Source organism: Nicotiana tabacum, chromosome 10 (assembly GCF_000715075.1).
Source record: "Nicotiana tabacum cultivar K326 chromosome 10, ASM71507v2, whole genome shotgun sequence".
NCBI classification, from domain to species: domain Eukaryota; kingdom Viridiplantae; phylum Streptophyta; class Magnoliopsida; order Solanales; family Solanaceae; genus Nicotiana; species Nicotiana tabacum.
Genome location: NC_134089.1, coordinates 85,772,288 through 85,779,956, shown reverse-complemented (window position 1 = coordinate 85,779,956; position 7,669 = coordinate 85,772,288).

Here is a 7,669-nt window from a genome sequence, read left to right as displayed (position 1 = left end):
TAAATTTAAAGTTGTTGTGTTATTAAATCACACTTGGGTGCTTTACTTAATGATCTTCTATGATTGAGCATTTTCAATAATTGAACTGAGTACAAGTTGAGTTAAGGTTGGTTATAGTTTATTCTCCCTTGCCGGGATGACTAATTCAATATTGTTGTTCCCTTGCCGGGAAAATTATAACATTGTTGTGTACCCTTGCGGGAAGTTATTATATTATTTATGTTCCCTTGCCGAGATTTCTTGTGATTGTGTGATGAAATGTAAATGGGAGCGGATGGTACGCCTACCACGAGATATAATGAAATGGGAGCGGGTGGTACGCCTACCACAAGATATAATGAAATGGGAGTGGGTGGTACAACTATCACAAAATATAATGAAATGGGAGCGGGTGATACGCCTACCACAAGATATAATGAAATGGGAGTGGGTGGTACGCCTACCACGAGATATAATAAAATGGGAGCAGGTGGTACGCCTACCACGAGATATAATGAAATGGGAGCGGGTGGTACGCCTACCACGAGATATAATGAAATGGGAGCGGGTGGTACGCCTACCACGAGATATAATGAAATGGGAGCGGGTGGTACGCCTACCACGAGATATAATGAAATGGGAGCGGGTGGTACGCCTACCACAAGATATACTGAAATTGGAGCGGGTGGTACACCTACCACAAGATATGAGAAATGGGATCGGGTTGCACTCCTGCAACAAGATGAAATTGAAAGTGAAAGTTGCCTTATTTCTCTTTATCCGTGTTAGAAGTTAAATTGTAGTTTCCTTACTATTCATTGGTATTCTGTTTTATCTGCTACCCTCGGAGCATGTTTCCCCTTTCCCAACTTTGATTGCTTATTACCTGTTTACTTTTCCGCCATAGTATATAACTGCACAGGTTTATCTGGAGTCTGGTCCTAGCCTCGTCACTACCTCGCCGGGGTTAGGCCATACACTTACCAGAACATAGGGTAGAGTGTGCTGATACTACACTCTGTGCTCTTTTACACAAATCCATGTCTTGGACAGCAGCATTAGCGCGGGGGCCAGCTTTCAGTCTAGTGAGACACCGAGGTAGCCTTGCAAGCGTCCGCATGCGTAGCATCTCCTCTATCTTTATTTCAGTCTGTTATCTCATGTATTCGAGACAAACAATTTATATTTTTCTTTCAAACGATTGTATTTAGTACTCTTAGAAGTTTGTGAGTAATGTGACACCAGTTTTTGGGTAGATGCATATGTTGATTTCCGTATTATTGTTTAGTTTATTTAATTCATGTCTTCCGTACATTTATTAAATTCCGTTGTTTTCATGCTATCACTGATAATCGTTAAAAGAAGTGATTTGTTAATGAAGTAAGCTGTTAAGGATTGGCTTTCCTAGCTCACATTAGTAGGCGCCATCACGACTCATGTGGGTGGGAAATCCGGGTCGTGACAAGTTGGTATCAAAGCTCTAGTTTACATAGGTCTTACAACTCATGAACAAGCTAAGTAGAGTTTGAGGGATCAATACGGAGACATCTATATTTATCCCCTAGAGGCTACAGAGTTAGGAAAATCTCACATTTGTTCTTTCTTGTCGTGCAGATATGTTCCTCAAATGCTAATTGGATTTCTACTCTATTCTTTCGCAGATGGCGAGAACACGCGCTTCCTCATCTACCGCTAAGCAGCCCAATCCCCCAACAGCAGCTCCCACTAGGGGCAGAGGTCGAGGCCGTGCTAGAGGCCGAGGTAGGGACAGTGTTCAGCCCCGAGCAGCAGCACCAGTGGCGGAGCCTTAGGTTGATTTAGAGGAGGAGATTCTGGCTCCAGCAGTTCCGGTAGGCCCAGCTCAAGTCCCAGAGGGGTTTATTGCTACCCCAATTCTTCAGGATGCTCTGGTCCGATTGGTGGGCCTCATGGAGAGTGTCACCCGAGCAAGTTTGCTTCCTGTAGCCCCAGCCACTTCTCGGCCTGGAGGAGGCGCTCAGACTTCTGCTACACGCACTCCGGAGCAGGTAGCTCCTCAGATTCAAACTCCAGTGGTTCAGCCAGTTGGAGCAATTCAGCCGGGTGTAATAGCTCAGACCAGTGATGGAGCGGTTATGTCTGTCGATGCTTTGTGGAGGATGGATAGGTTCACCAAACTCTTCACTACTACTTTCAGTGGTGCTTCTTCTGAGGATCCCCAGTATTTTCTGTATAGTTGTCACGAGGTTCTCGGGAACATGGGTATTGTTGAGACCAATGAGGTCGATTTTGCTACATTCCGCTTGTCTGGATCCGCCAAGACTTGGTGGAGGGATTATTGCTTAGCTAGGCCAGCCGGGTCGCCATCTTTGACTTGGGAGCAGTTTACAGTATTGTTTTTGGAGATGTTTCTCCCTGTTACTCAGAGAGAGGCCTATCGGAGGTAGTTCGAGCGCCTCCAACAGGGTTCCATGATGATCACCCAGTATGAGACCAGGTTCATCGACTTAGCTCGCCATGCTCTTGTCATACTTCCTACCGAGAGAGAGAGAGGGTGAGGAGGTTTATTGACGGTCTTATTTAGCCGATTCATCTTTAGATGGCCAAGGAGGCCGGGAGTGAGATCACGTTTTAGGAGGCGGCCAATATGGCCTGCATAGTTGAGATGGTTTTATCGCAGGGAGGTGGTCAGGGGTCGGATAAGTGGCCCCGTCATTCAGGAAGATTCAGTGGTACCTCGTCTAGAGGTAAAGATTCATATGGTAGAGGCCATCCTCCTAGGCCCTTTCAGTCAGCTCTTCAGCTTTTTATGGTGCTTTAGGTGGCCGTGGTCCTCCGATTCAGTATTCTGATCAGCAGTCCTTCAGTGCACCACCAACACCTATCAGTGCACCGCCGCTTCAGAGTTTTCTGGGTCATCATCCCAAGCAGTCGAGGGCTTGTTTTACGACATGAGGCATATTGCTAGGTATTGCCCTCGGGCTTTGAGTAGTTCTCCGCATCAGGGTCCCGTGCTATGGTTCAGGCACCAGATGTTCCACAGCCCGCCCAGCTAGCTAGAGGTAGGGGTAGAGGTGCTAGAGGTGGAGGTAGAGGTCCTAGAGGTGGAGCTCTGGCCGCCAGAGGTGGAGGCCAGCCAGCAGCAGGCCATCCCAGAGAGGTAGTTCAGGGTGGTAGGGCCTGGCCCCGATGTTATGCTCTCCCAGCCAGGCCCGAGGCTGAGGCTTCAGATGCAGTTATTACAGGTATGGTTCTGGTTTGTGATAGAGATGCTTCAGTGTTATTTGATCCAGGGACTACATACTTGTATGTGTCATCTTATTTTGCACCATATCTGGTCATGCCTAGTGATTCGTTAAGTATTCCTGTTTATGTGTCTACACCGGTGGGTGATTCTATTGTGGTAGATCGAGTCTATCGCTCTTGTGTAGTTATGATTGGGGGTCTTGAGACTCAGGTGGATTTGTTGCTTCTAGACATGGTCGATTTAGATGTCATATTGGGGATGGACTGGCTATCACCTTACCATGCTATCTTGGACTATCATGTCAAGACTGTGACATTAGCTTTACCGGGTATGCCTCCTTTAGATTGGAGAGGGACTCCTAGTCATTCTACCCGCAGTGTCATTTCTTATGTGAAGGCTCGGTGTATGGTCGAGAAGGGGTGATTGGCCTATTTAGCTTATGTTCGTGATTCTAGTGCGGAGGTTTCCTCTATTGATTCTAGGCCCGTGGTTTGTGAGTTTCCTGAGGTATTCCCTTTAGACCTGCCGGGTATGCCGCCCGACAGGGATATTGACTTTTGCATTGATTTGGCTCCGGGCACTCAGCCCATTTCTATTCTGCCGTATCGCATGGCCCCGCCTGAGTTGAAAGAGTTGAACGAGCAATTACAAGACTTGATTGAGAAGGGTTTCATTAGACCCAGTGTTTTGCCTTGGGGTGTGTCGGTATTGTTTGTTAAGAAAAAGGATGGTTCGATGAGAATGTGCATTGATTACCGGCAGTTGAACAAGGTCACCATCAAGAATAAGTATCCACTTCTGGGGATCGATGATTTGTTCGATCAGCTTTAGGGTGCCAAGGTATTTTCAAAGATCGACTTGAGATCTGGCTACCATCAGATGAGGATTAGGGCATCCAATGTCCCTAAGACAACTTTCCGCACTCGGTACGGGCATTATGAGTTCTTGGTCATGTCATTTGGGCTGACAAATGGCCCAGCGACTTTTATGGATTTGATGAACCGAGTGTTCAGGCCTTATTTGGACTCGTTCGTGATATTCTTCATTGATGATATTTTGATATATTCCCGCAGCCAAGAGGAGCACGAGTAGCATCTCAGAGTGGTTCTTCATACTCTGAAGGATAGTCAGTTATATGCTAAGTTCTTGAAGTGTGAGTTCTAGCTGAGTTCAGTTGCATTTCTAGGTCATATTGTATCGGTAGAGGGTATTCAGGTTGATCCGAAGAAAATTGAGGCAGTCAAGAACTGGCCTAGACCAACATCAGCTATAAAGGTCAGTTTGTGGAGGGGTTCTCATCTATTGCAGCCCCAATGACTAGGTTGACCCAGAAGGTTGCCCAGTTCAGATGGTCGGATGAGTGTGAGGTGAGCTTTCAGAAGCTCAAGACAACTCTAACTGCCGCACTGGTGTTGGTTTTGCCCACCGGTTCAGGGCATTACACAGTTTATTGCGATGCTTCTCGTATTGGGTTTGGTGCAGCGTTGATGTAGGATGGCAAGCTCATTGCCTATGCTTCGAGGCAGTTGAAGATTCATGAGAAGAACTATCCGGTCCATGATTTAGAGTTGGCAGCCATTGTTCATGCATATAAGATTTGGAGGCATTATTTGTATGCGTGGCATGTGAGGTGTTCACTGATCACAAGAGTCTTCAGTATTTGTTCAAGCAAAAGGAGTTGAACTTGAGGAAGAGGAGATGGTTGGAGTTTGTTAGATGTTCAGGCTTTGGCCAATAGATTTGTGAGATTGCATATCTCTGAGCCTAGCCGAGTATTAGCTTGCACGGTCGCTCGATCTTCATTATTGGAGCGTATCCGTGATCAACAGTTTGATGATCCCCATTTGTGTGTCCTTAGAGATACGGTGCAGCGTGGAGGTGCCAAGCAGGTTACCTTAGGTGATGATGGAGTTTTAAGGTTGCACGGTCGAGTTTGTGTGCCTAATGTGGATGGGCTTCGAGAGTTGATATTAGAGGAGGCCCATAGTTCCCGGTACTCTATTCATCCAGGCGCCGCGAAGATGTATCAGGATTTGCGGCAGCATTATTGGTGGTGTGGAATGAAGAAGGATATTATTGCGTATGTGGCTCGATGTTTGAATTGTCAGTAGGTTAAGTATGAGCATCAGAGGCCTGGTTGATTATTTCAGAGGATTGAGCTTCCCGAGTGGAAGTGGGAGCGGATCACTATGGACTTCGTTACTGAACTTCCGCTGACTCGGAAGAAGTTCGATGCAGTTTGGGTCATTGTTGATAGGCTGACAAAGTCAGTGCATTTCATTCTTGTGGCAGTCTCCTATTCATCCAAGAGGTTAGCTGAGATCTATATCCGGGAGATTGTTCGCCTTCATGGTGTGCCTGTGTCTATCATTCTGGACCGAGGTACGCAGTTTACCTCGCATTTTTGGAGAGCAGTTCAGCGAGAGTTGGGCACTCAGGTGGAGTTGAGTACAGCTTTTCATCCCTAGACGGATGGCCAGCCCGAGCAGACTATTTAGATTCTGGAGGATATGCTCCGAGCTTGTGTCATTGATTTTGGAGGTTCGTGGAATCAGTTTTTGCCTTTAGCAGAGTTTGCCTACAACAACAGCTACCAGTCGAGTATCCAAATGGCTCCTTATGAGGCTTTGTGTGGTAGGCGATGTCGATCTCCGATTGGATGGTTTGAGCCAGGGGAGGCTTGGTTGTTGGGTACGGATCTGGTTCAAGAGGCCTTGGACAAGGTCAGGATCATTTAGGAGAGGCTTCGTATGGCTCAGTCCAGGCAAAAGAGTTATGCAGACCACAAAGTTTGAGATGTGGATTTTATTGTTGGTGAGCGGGTATTGCTCTGAGTGTCTCCTATGAAGGGCGTGATGAGATTCGAGAAGAAGGGAAAGCTTAGCCCTAGGTTCATTGGTCCATTTGAGATTCTTGATCGAGCGGGAGAGGTGGCTTATAGTCTTGCATTGCCTCCTAGCTTATCAGCTGTGCATCCAATATTTCATGTGTCCATGCTTCAGAAGTATCACGGCGATCCATCCCACGTGTTAGATTTCAGTACTCTCCAGTTGGACAAGGACTTGTCTTATGAGGAGGAGCCGGTGGCTATTCTAGACCGACAGGTCCGTTAGTTGAGATCGAAGAGTTTTCCTTCAGTTCATGTTCAGTGGAGAGGTCAGCTTCCTGAGGCATTGACTCAGGTACTTCCTGACTCAGGTACTTCCTTCTTCCGGAAGTACTTCCTGACTCAGGTACTTCCGGAGTCCGAGTTCGATATGCGGAGCCATTGTCCTCATTTATTCCCCGACTCAGGTACTTCCTTCTTCTGTCCATTCAAGGACCAACGATTGTTTTAGAGGTGGAGAATGTGACGACCCAAAGGGTCATTACCTGTTTTTTTACCCATTATGTGCTTCCGAGGCTTTGAAAACCTCATTCAGAGTTGCTTCGATTTGCGTGCACAGTTTGGGCGCGTAGCTGGAAAGCCTAAATATGAAATTCTGTGAAAAATGTTAAGTCTTGACTTTAAAATGAACAAGTTTTACTTCGGTCAATATTTTGGATAAACGGGCCCGGACCTGTGATTTGACAGTCCCGGAGGGTCCATAGGAAAATATGGGACTTGGGCATATGCCCGGAATCAGAATCCGAGGTCCCTAGCCCGAGAAATGAATTTTTAAGTGAAATTGTTTCAGAAATTGTTTAAGGAAAATTTGAAGTGAAAACTGATTAGAAAGCAATGGTATCGGGCCCATACTTTGGTTCCGATGCCCGGTACAGGTCTTATATATGACTTGAGTCATTCCTATGAAATTTGGATAAAAACGGACGTCGTTTGACGTGATCCGGACCTTAATTGAGAAATTTGATGTTTAAAAGAGTTTTGAGAAATTTTATTGGCCTCGAGGTTTAATTCGATGCTCGTGATGTTATTTTGGTCATTTGAGTACACGAATACGTCCGTAGGATGTTTTTGAGGTTGTGTGTATACTTGGGTTGGAGTTTCGAGGGCTCGGGTGAGTTTCGAGTGGGCTCCGAAATGCCTTAGGCTTAGAAAGTTAGATGTTGCAGGTTCAGGAAGTTGCAGTCTCTGAACCCTCTAGTGCGGTCCGCGAGAAATTGCGTGCGACCGTGGAGATGCCAGCACGGCCGCGGTTGCCTTTGTGCGGTCCGCAGTGGAGGCTGTGCGGTCGCAGTCGCCTTTGTGCGGTCCGTGGTGGAGGCTGTGCGACCGCGGTCCATTTGATGCGGTCCGCACTAGGGGTCTGAGAGGGGTATAAATAAACGAGAATTTCAGTTATTTTTCACTTTTTCAAAACCCCAAAACATAAGAGACGATTTTTCAAACAACCTTTCTTCTCCAAAACGTTGGTAAGTGATTTCTAACTCATTTTCTTCACTCCTTAACATCTTTTAACATGATTTTAACTTCAAATCAAAGATTTTCATGGGGAAATTGGGTGTTGTGGGAGAACCTACGTT